Source organism: Bombina bombina, chromosome 4, assembly GCF_027579735.1.
Source record: "Bombina bombina isolate aBomBom1 chromosome 4, aBomBom1.pri, whole genome shotgun sequence".
Taxonomy (NCBI): Eukaryota; Metazoa; Chordata; class Amphibia; order Anura; family Bombinatoridae; genus Bombina; species Bombina bombina.
Genome location: NC_069502.1, coordinates 590857387 through 590871494, shown reverse-complemented (window position 1 = coordinate 590871494; position 14108 = coordinate 590857387). Strand labels below are relative to the sequence as shown.

The 14108-nt window shown below is 40.2% G+C and overlaps 1 long non-coding RNA gene across 1 annotated transcript; it reads right to left on the bottom strand.

Annotated features, from left to right (window-relative positions):
• Positions 1-10273: 10273 nt before the first annotated feature.
• On the bottom strand, positions 10274-10592 carry LOC128655496 (uncharacterized). The gene is made up of 2 exons (XR_008401825.1): positions 10484-10592; positions 10274-10397 (listed from the first exon to the last, which is right to left on the bottom strand). It is a non-coding gene; the product is annotated as an uncharacterized LOC128655496 (long non-coding RNA).
• Positions 10593-14108: the final 3516 nt, after the last annotated feature.

The window sequence follows — 14108 nt, the reverse complement described above, 5'->3', positions numbered from 1 at the left end:
GATCCCATTGAAAAGATAGGATACGCAATTGACGTAAGGGGATCTGCGGTATGGAAAAGTCGCGGCTGAAAAGTGAGCGTTAGACCCTTTCCTGACTGACTCCAAATACCGGCGGTAGCCTAAAACCAGCGTTAGGAGCCTCTAACGCTGGTTTTCACGGCTACCGCCAAACTCTAAATCTAGGCCATATAGTGAAGTTCTGTGGTTATGTGAAATTTGCAGAAAGGTACTCACATTGTCTAGAGCTTCAAAATCAAGCTCTAGATATATAGGCACAGGAAGCTCCTAATAGGAGGCAAAGCAATAAAGGATGTTCCAACTCCAAAGGATGAATCAGAAGTGGTTAAAAAGTATAACAAATTTATTAAAAACAAGAAACAAGCCATATAATGAGACTGTTACAATCATAGACTACTACAAATGACCTTTTCTAGGTTCTGCTGCAAATTTTGCATAACCACAGAACTTCACTATCGCCTAGATTTAGAGTTCTGCGTTAGCCGTCAAAACCAGCGTTAAGGGGTCCTTACGCTGCTTTTTACCGCCCGCTGGTATTTAAAGTCAGTCAGGAAAGGGTCTAACGCTCACTTTCCAGCCGCAAATTTTCCATACCGCAGATCCCCTTACGCCAATTGCGTATCCTATCTTTTCAATGGGATCTTCCTAACGCTGGTATTTAGAGTCTTGGCTGAAGTGAGCAGTAGAGCCTCTACCGACAAGACTCCAGCTGCAGAAAAAAGTCAGGAGTTAAGAGCTTTATGGGCTAACGTCGGTTTATAAAGCTCTTAACTACTGTGCTATAAAGTAAACTAACACCCATAAACTACCTATGTACCCCTAAACCGAGGTCCCCCCACATCGCCGCCACTATAATAAAATGTTTTAACCCTTTATCTGCCGACCGGACACCGTTGCCACCTACATTATCCCTATAAACCCCTAATCTGCTGCCCCTAACATCGCCGACACCTACATAATATTTATTAACCCCTAATCTGCCCCCCCCAATGTCGCCGCTACCTACCTACACTTATTAACCCCTAATCTGCTGACCGGACCTCGCCGCTACTCTAATAAATGTATTAACCCCTAAACCGCCGCACTCCCGCCTCGCAAACCCTATAATAAATTTTATTAACCCCTAATCTGCCCTCCCTAACATCTGCGACACCTAACTTCAAGTATTAACCCCTAATCTGCCGACCGGACCTCACCACTACTCTAATAAATGTATTAACTCCTAAAGCTAAGTCTAACCCTAACCCTAACACCCCCCTAAATTAAATATAATTTTAATCTAACAAAATAAATGATTTCTTATTAAATAAATTAATCCTATTTAAAGCTAAATACTTACCTGTAAAATAAACCCTAATATAGCTACAATATAACGAATAATTATATTGTAGCTATTTTAGGATTTATATTTATTTTACAGGCAACTTTGTATTTATTTTAACTAGCTACAATAGATATTAAATAGTTATTAACTATTTAATAGCTACCTAGTTAAAATAATTACAAAATTACCTGTAAAATAAATCCTAACCTAAGTTACAATTAAACCTAACACTACACTATCAATAAATAAATGAAATAAATTAACTACAATTAACTACAATTAAATCAACAAAACTAAATTACAAAAAAAAAACCACTAAATTACAAAAAAAAAAGATTACAAGAATTTTAAACTAATTACACCTACTCTAAGCCCCCTAAAAAAATAACAAAGCCCCCCAAAATAAAAAAATGCTCTACCCTATTCTAAAATAAAAATTTAACAGCTCTATTACCTTACCAGCCCTTAAAAGGGCTTTTTGCGGGGCATGCCCCAAAGAAATCAGCTCTTTTGCCTGTAAAAAAAACATACAATACCCCCCAACATTACAACCCACCACCCACATACCCCTACTCTAACCCACCCAAACCCCCCTTAAAAAACCTAACACTAAGCCACTGAAGATTTCCCTACCTTGTATTCACCCAGCTGGGTATCACCGATCCGTCCAGAAGAGGGTCCGATGTCTTCATCCTATCTGGCCAGAAGAGGTCCTCCAGAGGGTCCGAAGTCTTCATCCTATCCGGCCAGAAGAGGTCCTCCAGAGGGTCCGAAGTCTTCAACCAGGCGGCATCTTCTATCTTCTTCCATCCGGAGCGGAGCGAGTCCATCTTGAAGCAGCCAACGCAGAGCCATCCTTCCTCACCGACGGACTAACGACGAATGAAGGTTCCTTTAAATGACGTCATCCAAGATGGCATCCCTCAAATTCCGATTGGCTGATAGGATTCTATCAGCCAATCGGAATTAAGTTAGGAAAAATCTGATTGGCTGATTGAATCAGCTAATCAGATTCAAGTTCAATCCGATTGGCTGATTGGATCAGCCAATCAGACTGAGCTCGCATTATATTGGCTGTTCCAATCAGCCAATAGAATTCAAGCTCAATCTGATTGGCTGATCCAATCAGCCAATCGGATTGAACTTGAATCTGATTGGCTGATTCAATCAGCCAATCAGATTTTTCATACCTTAATTTCGATTGGCTGATAGAGTCCTATCAGCCAATCGGAATTCGAGGGACGCCATCTTGGATGATGTCAATTAAAGGAACCTTCATTCGTCGTTAGTCCGTCGGTGAGGAAGGATGGCTCCGTGTCGGCTGCTTCAAGATGGACCCGCTCCGGAGATAGAAGATGCCGCCTGGATGAAGACTTCCGACCCTCTGGAGGACCTCTTCTGGCCGGATAGGATGAAGACTTCGGACCCTCTGGAGGACTTCTTTTGGCCGGATAGGATGAAGACTTCGGACCCTCTTCTGGACGGATCGGTGATACCCAGCTGGGTGAATACAAGGTAGGGAGATGTTCAGGGGCTTAGTGTTAGGTTTTTTAAGGGGGGTTTGGGTGGGTTAGAGTAGGGGTATGTGGGTGGTGGGTTGTAATGTTGGGGGGGGGTATTGTATGTTTTTTTTACAGGCAAAAGAGCTGATTTCTTTGGGGCATGCCCCGCAAAAAGCCCTTTTAAGGGCTGGTAAGGTAATAGAGCTGTTAACTTTTTATTTTAGAATAGGGTAGGGCATTTTTTTATTTTGGGGGGCTTTGTTATTTTTTTAGGGGGCTTAGAGTAGGTGTAATTAGTTTAAAATTCTTGTAATCTTTTTTTTTTGTTTGTAATTTAGTGTTTTTTTTGTAATTTAGTTTAGTTGATTTAATTGTAGGTAATTGTAGTTAATTAATTTATTTAATTTATTTATTGATAGTGTAGTGTTAGGTTTAATTGTAACTTAGGTTAGGATTTATTTTACAGGTAATGTTGTAATTATTTTAACTAGGTAGCTATTAAATAGTTAATAACTATTTAATAGCTATTGTAGCTAGTTAAAATAAATACAAAGTTGCCTGTAAAATAAATATAAATCCTAAAATAGCTACAATATAATTATTCGTTATATTGTAGCTATATTAGGGTTTATTTTACAGGTAAGTATTTATCTTTAAATAGGATTTATTTATTTAATAAGAAATCATTTATTTCGTTAGATTAAAATTATATTTAATTTAGGGGGGTGTTAGGGTTAGGGTTAGACTTAGCTTTAGGGGTTAATACATTTATTAGAGTAGCGGCGAGGTCGGTCGGCAGATTAGGGGTTAATACTTGAAATTAGGTGTCGCAGATGTTAGGGAGGGCAGATTAGGGGTTAATATTATTTCTTATAGGGTTTGCGAGGCGGGAGTGAGGCGGTTTAGGGGTTAATACATTTATTATAGTGGCGGCGAGGTCCGGTCGGCAGATTAGGGGTTAATAAGTGTAGGTAAGGTAGCGGCGATGTTGGGGGGGGCAGATTAGGGGTTAATAAATATAATATAGGGGTCAGCGGTGTTAGGGGCAGCAGATTAGGGGTACATAGGTATAATGTAGGTGGCGGCGGTGTACGGAGCGGCAGATTAGGGGTTAATAATAATATGCAGGGATTAGCAATAGCGGGGGCGGCAGATTAGGGGTTAATAAGTGTAAGGTTATGGGTGTTTAGACTCGGGGTTCATGTTAGAGTGTTAGGTGCAGACTTAGGAAGTGTTTCCCCATAGGAAACAATGGGGCTGCGTTAGGAACTTAACGTAGGTTTTTTTGCAGCTCAAAATGCCCCATTGTTTCCTATGGGGATATTGTGCACGAGCACGTTTTTCAAGCTGGCTGCTACCGTAAGCAACGCTGGTATTGAGAGTTGAAGTGGCGGTAATTTATGCTCTATGCTCCCTTTTTGGAGCCTAACGCAGCTCTTCAGAGAACTCCAGCGTTATTTAAAAGGTGCGGGAGGAAAAAAATATGCGTATCTGACGCACCCCTTTGGCCGCAAAACTCTAAATCTAGCCGTATTTGTGTTTCTCTTTTTTTCCCTGAGGTTCAGCTGCTGATCATTACCACCATGATTACCTGGGACTTTTATTCTTTTTTGTGCACCATTACATTTGTTTTTGTATATATATATATATATATATATATATATATATATATATATTGTATATGTATGTGCAAAGATATATGTACAAATTTTAGCATTAACAATCCTTTAAAAAAAAAAATAACATAAAATAAGCATATCATGATTTTTTAGAAATACGAATACACATTCATTTATGTGAAAATATCATTATATCAATTTTTAAAAAAAACAAAATAAAAAAAGCGAATTTCTTTGATATTTATTGTTTGTTCATGGATAAATGTAGCTATTTCAAAGACATTAACATATGAAAAATAAAAGATTAGCTTTAGAGAAATGTGCTTGTTAATGCACATAAATTAAATGGTATAAATAAAGTTGGATAAATAAGACAAACATTTCTTCATTTGAGGGACATTCAGGGTAGATCATTTGATAAATAAGGATATCCGCAACATCGATGACTCTTATTTATCAACAGTCTGATGCTATTCGCTGCGAACTTGACGTGCTTGTATTTGACAGACGTGTTGATAAATCGGCCCCAAAGTGCCTAGCCTTTTTGAAATTCTCGCTGCTCAGCTATCCCATAGTACAAGAATCTGATGTTATGTTTTTTTCTATGTTTTTGTATCTACATATACTGTACATATGACATAGGTTGTCCAATTTTCTTTCATTTTTTGAGTTCCTTCAGATATATAGGCAATGAATACTAAGCTTGTGGTGATACACTGAAAATGACTAAACTTGTAACATGTCTGTTAGGTGTAAGCCTCTAGTCCTTTCATAGAGTGCCAATTATCAATGGCATCAGTATGTTTTCCTATACCAATTATGACTTACTTTTTATTGAGTAGGTTCCAATATCTCAGCTAGCCTGTTTACTACCAAGGACACTTACTATAGCAGGGGAGGATCATTCAGCTCATTACTCCATCCTATTTATGTCCCAAATAGGGATATGGCATTTGTGGTCATTTACCGTAATTCAAGTATTTTTACTAAAGAGTAGGCAGCAATTTTCTCGTTGATTAGGTTGTCTGCAACCGAGACCTGGTTTACCCATCACTACAGAGTCTAAACATTTGTAGCCCCTCTTCCCATTTGTCCATTAGACCCAAAAAGCTCAGCTATTTGTTGGATGAGTTTTTCAAACACCTAACATTGCCAGCATCTAATATACATTGTAAAAGTTTTAGCTCTAGACCAGTAGCGGACTTACTCAGCAAAGGGCCTTGCTGCAGAGTATTTTTGGGGCCCCCTAAAGGAAACTCAGTAGTTAGTAAAAGTAATAATATTAATAGTGTCATAGAACAAAATGTATGGAGAAGTGCTAAAAGAAGCTAAAGGTGCAGCAGTAAAACACAAAGATAGATATATAACTGGCTATGCCAAAAGATTTAATCGAATAATTAAATAGAATACATAAATGTAAAGATAGAATACATAAATGTAAAGATATTAAAATCGGACGTCTCCGATATAATAAAAACATAGAGGTATATAAAAGCACAAAACCTAGATAAATGCTGTTGCCAATATAGTAAATTCAGTCTCTGAAATCTGTATAGATGCAGGGGCCCCTCGAACATATAAAGTCTCACCAAATAAGGATCAATATCTAGGTAAGATTAATACGTGTTACCTTCTTCTCATAGATGGTCTCAAATTCAATCGGTATGTCCGATAACACCTCCGTGAGGCGTATGTGTATGTGAGGAATCAGTACAACACCCTTATATGCATACATATATATATGAATAACCGCTTAGTCTCACACCCCACTTCGGGTTTTATTACAAGAATAAACCCTGGTTTGCTCATAGACATGAGGGTGACCAACATAGGTCAAAGGTAATTGAACAGTACTTATTAGTACCTATACACAGGGGACATACCTACACTAACTAAATCTAAACTATAGCTATGGAATAAAAAAGGGGAAATAAGTAATTCAAAGGCCCAGAATGGAATTCCTAATATTGAGCAGAATGTAGCATTGAGTAAGCTGGTACATATATGTATAACACAATTTGTTAAATGGAATAGCAAGCAATAAGATTCCTGTAAGTTAGCAGCAGTAGATGGCAGTGGTGAGTAAGTGTGCAGCATAGGCATGAATCAGTAAAAGAGAAACAATCTCCAATTTAAAGTAACTGAATATCAGGCAAAAGTAGCAATACATCAGCAAGTAGTAAAAGTCTTATATATGCCAGTAAAATGTAAGGATGTGTTATTTGAATGAACTCTGTACCGTACATAGATTCTGTCCTCTGGTGCTGCTAGTGCTGACAGGCTGCGTGGCTACAGGAAGTCCTGAGTCTGAGTTTGAGATCACTGTGTCGCTCTGCAGAGTGACGTAACACACTCCAATGTGTACAGATGCAGTACTGTGTGAGAAAAGAACTTGCAGTTGGTGGTGAGAGAAAATCAAAAATAACACGTTACCAAATAGTGCTGGCAGAATGGTGAACCGCTGAGGGGATTAGAGAGCTGAGATCCCAGGAACAATTAATGAGGATTCAGAGTTCAGTCTGTGCTGATCCAAAGTGAGGCTAGAGTGAAGATTCTCAGTAGTATCAAATTACCTAGCAATGATTGATGGACACAGGTAAGCTTAAATAGGATGTGCTGATCACATGATTTAGAAAGTTAAAGTGACAGTATGTCAATTAGGTGGTTCCTGACAGTATACCCCCCTCAAGAGTCCCCTTCCAAATCAAGGACGGGGCTGGTCAGGATGACGTCGGTGGAAGAGGGAGACCAACCTCGGAGCTGAGATGTTGGAAACAGGTTCCCAGGAATCTTCCTCAGGTCCGTAGTCCTTCCAACGAACAAGATACTGTAGAGCACGTCTGTAGATACGGGAATCAAGAATATCGGCAACTTCATAGCTTTTAATATCCGGATCAGGCATGGGAAGAGTAGTCAGTGTGGCAGGAGGCCTCGTAGGATTGTGAGGTTTAAGCAAGGATACATGGAAGGTGGGATGTATTTTAAAAGAAGGTGGTAGTTCCAAAGTAACGGCATTAATGTTGAGAACCCTGAGGATTTTGTAAGGTCCGATGAAAAGACTGCCCAATTTCTTGCTAGGAATTTGTAGTTTGAGGTTCTTTGTGGATAACCAAACTAGATCTCCAGGTTTATACGGTGGTGGCTGAGATCTCCGTAGATCATAGTAATGCTTCTGCTTAGCTTGGGCTAATGTCAGGGTTTCCTGTAGTAACTTAAAAGTTTGTTTAAGGCTATTGATAGAATCCGTTACCATAGGAGAAATGTTGTCATTCCTGTGGAGGAGATGGTAAGTAGGGTGATAGCCATAATTTACATAAAAAGGGGTAAGCCTTGTTGAAGTATTGACAGTGTTGTTAAAAGAGAATTCAGCAGTCGGAATAAGAGCATACCAGTCATCTTGTTGGAAGTTGCAAAAACATCTAAGGTATTGTTCAAGAGTCTGGTTAGTCCTCTCAGTCTGACCATTTGACTGGGGATGGTATGCCGAAGTAAGATGTCTGTCAATATGTAAACATTTACAGAGATGAATCCAAAACTCGGAAGTGAATTGGGACCCCCTGTCAGTTGTTATGGAATCAGGGAGTCCATGGAGACGTACCACATTTTTTAGGAAAGTTTCAGCTGTTTCCGATGCAGTTGGAAGACCCAGCATAGGAATAAAGTGGGCCATTTTAGAGAACTGGTCGACCACAACTAAAATTGTGTTATGGTTGGAGGAAGTAGGAAGATCAACAATAAAATCCATGGCGATATGCCGCCATGGCCTGTCTGCTATAGGTAGAGATAGAAGATGGCCATAAGGTCTGATATGAGAAGGTTTACAGGTAGCACATACAGGACAAGTTTGAACATAATGCTTCACACTGTTTGCAATGCCAGGCCACCAGAAATCCCTTTGAATAAGGTGTAGCATTTTCCGAATACCTGGGTGTCCAGACAGAGGAGTTTCATGTGCATTACGCATAACTGTATCTCTGAGAGTCTGAGGGACATATATCTTCCCCTTCGAATGGAAAAGTCCATGGGAATCTTTTTGTAGCTGTAAGTTTTGTATGCTTGGATCGGTCTTCTGGTGCTTACGGAAATAAGAAACCTGATGCATGGTGATCCCAATGAATTTATGGGGTGGAATTATAGTCTCCTGTGCATACTGCTTGAACGGTCTAGGTGAGGATCTGGAGAGAGCATCAGCCTTTTGATTTCTAGAGGCTGGACGATATGTGATAATAAAGTTAAAACGTGTGAAGAAAAGGCTCCAACGCACTTGGCGAGCCGATAACGTTTTATTAGTCTTTAAATACTGCAAGTTTCTGTGGTCTGTGTAGATAATAGTGGGATGGCTTGCGCCTTCCAAAAGATGCCTCCAATATTCAAGAGCTGCCTTGATTGCTAAGAGCTCCTTTTCGCCAATAGAATAGTTTAGTTCGGCATTATTCATAGTCCTAGAATAATACGCTACTGGATGCAGAGGTTCTTCTTCCGTTAGTCTTTGGGATAGAATTGCGCCTAGTGCATAATCCGAAGCATCCACTTCGAGAAAAAACTGCTTCTCGGGATCCGGAAACTGAAGAACAGGAGCAGTGACAAACCTTTTCTTGAGCATGTGGAAAGAACATTCAGCTTCTGGAGTCCAGAGGAATTTGGTTGATTTTCTTGTGAGTGCTGTTAAAGGCTTCACTATTGCTGAGAAATCCTTGATGAACTTTCTGTAAAAATTCGAGAAGCCTAGGAATCTCTGTACATCCTTTTTGGAAGCTGGTGGGGGCCAGTTGGTAATGGCCTCTACTTTGTTTGACTCCATCCTAATACCTCTAGGGGAAATGTGGTAGCCTAGAAATGAAATAGTCTCGGAATGGAAGATACATTTCTCCAATTTAGCAAACAGCTGGTTCTTTCTAAGTCTGAGTAGAACAGTCCTAACATGATTAATGTGGTTATCGATGGTGTCTGAATATATGAGGATATCATCCAAACAAATGACTACACAAGTGTCAAGTAGATCTTTAAAGAGATGATTAATGAAATACTGAAATGTGGCAGGTGCATTGCACAACCCGAATGGCATTACTAGATATTCATAAAGGCCATATCGGGTGCGGAACGCTGTGAGCCACTCGTCTCCCTCTCTCATCCTGACCAAGTTATATGCACGCGTAAGTCAAGCTTAGTGTATATTTTGGCACCCTGGAGACGTTCAATCAACTCCGGGATGAGAGGGAGAGGATATCGATTTTTTATTGTGCACTTATTGAGTTCCCTGTAGTCAATGATTGGTCTAAGGGTGTCATCCTTATTACGGACGAAGAACATGCTGGCCCCTGCCGGTGAGGAAGATGGCCTTATGAAACCTTTTTCTAAATTTTCATTGAGATATTGTTTCAAATGAGTGAGTTCTGGTTGTGAGAGAGGGTACACATGACCTACAGGAATCTTTGAACCGGGTATGAGATCAATAGGACAATCAAATGGCCTATGGGGTGGCAAAGCTTGAGCTTGTTTTTTGTCAAACACATCTTTAAAATCTGAGTACTCATCTGGGATCATTTTTGTAGAGGACTGTAACAGAATAGGTTCAGGCATGCAGTTAGTTCTACAGAAATGAGAATCAAAGGTAAGAGTGCCTTGAAGCCAGTTTATCGTGGGCTGGTGTTGTTTCAGCCAATTAAAACCCAAGATTAGAGGAAAAAGAGGTGAGTGTATAACATCAAAGGTGCGCACTTCAGTATGACCATTTGGAAAAGTTAACTGTATAGGTCGAGTGTGATGCGATATAGGACCTGAATTAATTAAAGACCCATCCACAACACGTATTGCGAGTGAAACAGTTTTCTTTATTAGTGGAATATTATACAAGTGCACAAAAGTGGAATCTATAAAGCTGTTTGTGGCTCCTGAATCAATCACCGCTACCGCGGATACCACCTGATGATCCCACTGCAGAGAAACAGAATGATTAAAATGTGAAGTGTTATTTGAAACAGTTTTATGCTTAAGCTCAGGATTAAACCTTTCATGCTTACCCTTTCTTGACTTTTGCAGGGTTGGGCATTCCTTTACGGTGTGGTCCTTGGAGGCACAATAAAGGCACAAGTTGTTTAACCGGCGTCTAGTCTTTTCCTCTGGCTTAAGAGGCCCACAAACAAAAGCTATATCCATAGGTTCATCCTGGTTTTTAGGAGTACTAATAGAACTAGAGCTGTATGGTTTCCTTTGGAATAGGTCTGATGTGCCCCTTTCATGCTTCCTTTCTCTGAGGCGACGGTCTATATTAATCGTGAGAGTCATTAAATTCTCAAGGTTATCAGGCATGTCTATACGGGCAAGTTCATCTTTTAATAAGTCGGATAAACCGATGCGAAATTGGTTTTTTAAGGCTGGGGTGTTCCACAAAGTATCCGGAGCCCACCTTTTAAACTCAGCTATATATTCTTCAACGGGACGCCGGCCTTGTTTCAAGGACCTAATAGCTGTTTCTGCAGTTGTCTGCTTATCATGGTCCTCATATAGAAGAGACATAGCTGAGAAAAAGGACTCTAGAGAATCTAGTATTGGATCGTCAGTCTCATAATAAGTATTCGCCCAACTCTTTGGTTCACCCCTCAAATATGAGATGACTGTGAGAACTTTTATTCGATCAGTCGGGTAACTACGTGGTTTTAAGGAGAAGTAAAGTGTGCAAGAGTTTTTAAAATCACGAAATTGTGATCTTTCACCAGATAATTTGTCAGGAGGACAAGGTATAGGCTCAGGAGGTGGGGCTTCAGCAGTAACAGGTTTTTGCTGTGCTTGATCGCGTATAAATTTACGCAGCTCCAGATTTTCTGCTTGCATTTCTCTCAACCCCTGGATCATGAGATCCATATTTTGTGCGAGAGTTCCAACATGGTTAGTCAATTCTGCTACATCCATTTTCTGTGAAAGAGAATATATATATGTAGAGAGGTTGAACAATTTAAAGGCTAGGTAATATGTGAGGAATCAGTACAACACCCTTATATGCATACATATATATATGAATAACCGCTCAGTCTCACACCCCACTTCGGGTTTTATTACAAGAATAAACCCTGGTTTGCTCATAGACATGAGGGTGACCAACATAGGTCAAAGGTAGTGGAACAGTACTTATTAGTACCTATACACAGGGGACATACCTACACTAACTAAATCTAAACTATAGCTATGGAATAAAAAAGGGGAAATAAGTAATTCAAAGGCCCAGAATGGAATTCCTAATATTGAGCAGAATGTAGCATTGAGTAAGCTGGTACATATATGTATAACACAATTTGTTAAATGGAATAGCAAGCAATAAGATTCCTGTAAGTTAGCAGCAGTAGATGGCAGTGGTGAGTAAGTGTGCAGCATAGGTATGAATCAGTAAAAGAGAAACAATCTCCAATTTAAAGTAACTGAATATCAGGCAAAAGTAGCAATACATCAGCAAGTAGTAAAAGTCTTATATATGCCAGTAAAATGTAAGGATGTGTTATTTGAATGAACTCTGTACCGTACATAGATTCTGTCCTCTGGTGCTGCTATTGCTGACAGGCTGCGTGGCTACAGCAAGTCCTGAGTCTGAGTTTGAGATCACTGTGTCGCTCTGCAGAGTGACGTAACACACTCCAATGTGTACAGATGCAGTACTGTGTGAGAAAAGAACTTGCAGTTGGTGGTGAGAGAAAATCAAAAATAACACGTTACCAAATACTGCTGGCAGAATGGTGAACCGCTGAGGGGATTAGAGAGCTGAGATCCCAGGAACAATTAATGAGGATTCAGAGTTCAGTCTGTGCTGATCCAAAGTGAGGCTAGAGTGAAGATTCTCAGTAGTATCAAATTACCTAGCAATGATTGATGGACACAGGTAAGCTTAAATAGGATGTGCTGATCACATGATGTAGAAAGTTAAAGTGACAGTATGTCAATTAGGTGGTTCCTGACAGTATACCCCCCTCAAGAGTCCCCTTCCAAATCAAGGACGGGGCCGGTCAGGATGACGTCGGTGGAAGAGGGAGACCAACCTCGGAGCTGAGATGTTGGAAACAGGTTCCCAGGAATCTTCCTCAGGTCCGTAGTCCTTCCAACGAACAAGATACTGTAGAGCACGTCTGTAGATACGGGAATCAAGAATATCGGCAACTTCATAGCTTTTAATATCCGGATCAGGCATGGGAAGAGTAGTCAGTGTGGCAGGAGGCCTCGTAGGATTGTGAGGTTTAAGCAAGGATACATGGAAGGTGGGATGTATTTTAAAAGAAGGTGGTAGTTCCAAAGTAACGGCATTAATGTTGAGAACCCTGAGGATTTTGTAAGGTCCGATGAAAAGACTGCCCAATTTCTTGCTAGGAATTTGTAGTTTGAGGTTCTTTGTGGATAACCAAACTAGATCTCCAGGTTTATACGGTGGTGGCTGAGATCTCCGTAGATCATAGTAATGCTTCTGCTTAGCTTGGGCTAATGTCAGGGTTTCCTGTAGTAACTTAAAAGTTTGTTTAAGGCTATTGATAGAATCCGTTACCATAGGAGAAATGTTGTCATTCCTGTGGAGGAGATGGTAAGTAGGGTGATAGCCATAATTTACATAAAAAGGGGTAAGCCTTGTTGAAGTATTGACAGTGTTGTTAAAAGAGAATTCAGCAGTCGGAATAAGAGCATACCAGTCATCTTGTTGGAAGTTGCAAAAACATCTAAGGTATTGTTCAAGAGTCTGGTTAGTCCTCTCAGTCTGACCATTTGACTGGGGATGGTATGCCAAAGTAAGATGTCTGTCAATATGTAAACATTTACAGAGATGAATCCAAAACTTGGAAGTGAATTGGGACCCCCTGTCAGTTGTTATGGAATCAGGGAGTCCATGGAGACGTACCACATTTTTTAGGAAAGTTTCAGCTGTTTCCGATGCAGTTGGAAGACCCAGCATAGGAATAAAGTGGGCCATTTTAGAGAACTGGTCGACCACAACTAAAATTGTGTTATGGTTGGAGGAAGTAGGAAGATCAACAATAAAATCCATGGCGATATGCCGCCATGGCCTGTCTGCTATAGGTAGAGATAGAAGATGGCCATAAGGTCTGATATGAGAAGGTTTACAGGTAGCACATACAGGACAAGTTTGAACATAATGCTTCACACTGTTTGCAATGCCAGGCCACCAGAAATCCCTTTGAATAAGGTGTAGCATTTTCCGAATACCTGGGTGTCCAGACAGAGGAGTTTCATGTGCATTACGCATAACTGTATCTCTGAGAGTCTGAGGGACATATATCTTCCCCTTTGAATGGAAAAGTCCATGGGAATCTTTTTGTAGCTGTAAGTTTTGTATGCTTGGATCGGTCTTCTGGTGCTTACGGAAATAAGCAACCTGATGCATGGTGATCCCAATGAATTTATGGGGTGGAATTATAGTCTCCTGTGCATACTGCTTGAACGGTCTAGGTGAGGATCTGGAGAGAGCATCAGCCTTTTGATTTCTAGAGGCTGGACGATATGTGATAATAAAGTTAAAACGTGTGAAGAAAAGGCTCCAACGCACTTGGCGAGCCGATAACGTTTTATTAGTCTTTAAATACTGCAAGTTTCTGTGGTCTGTGTAGATAATAGTGGGATGGCTTGCGCCTTCCAAAAGATGCCTCCAATATTCAA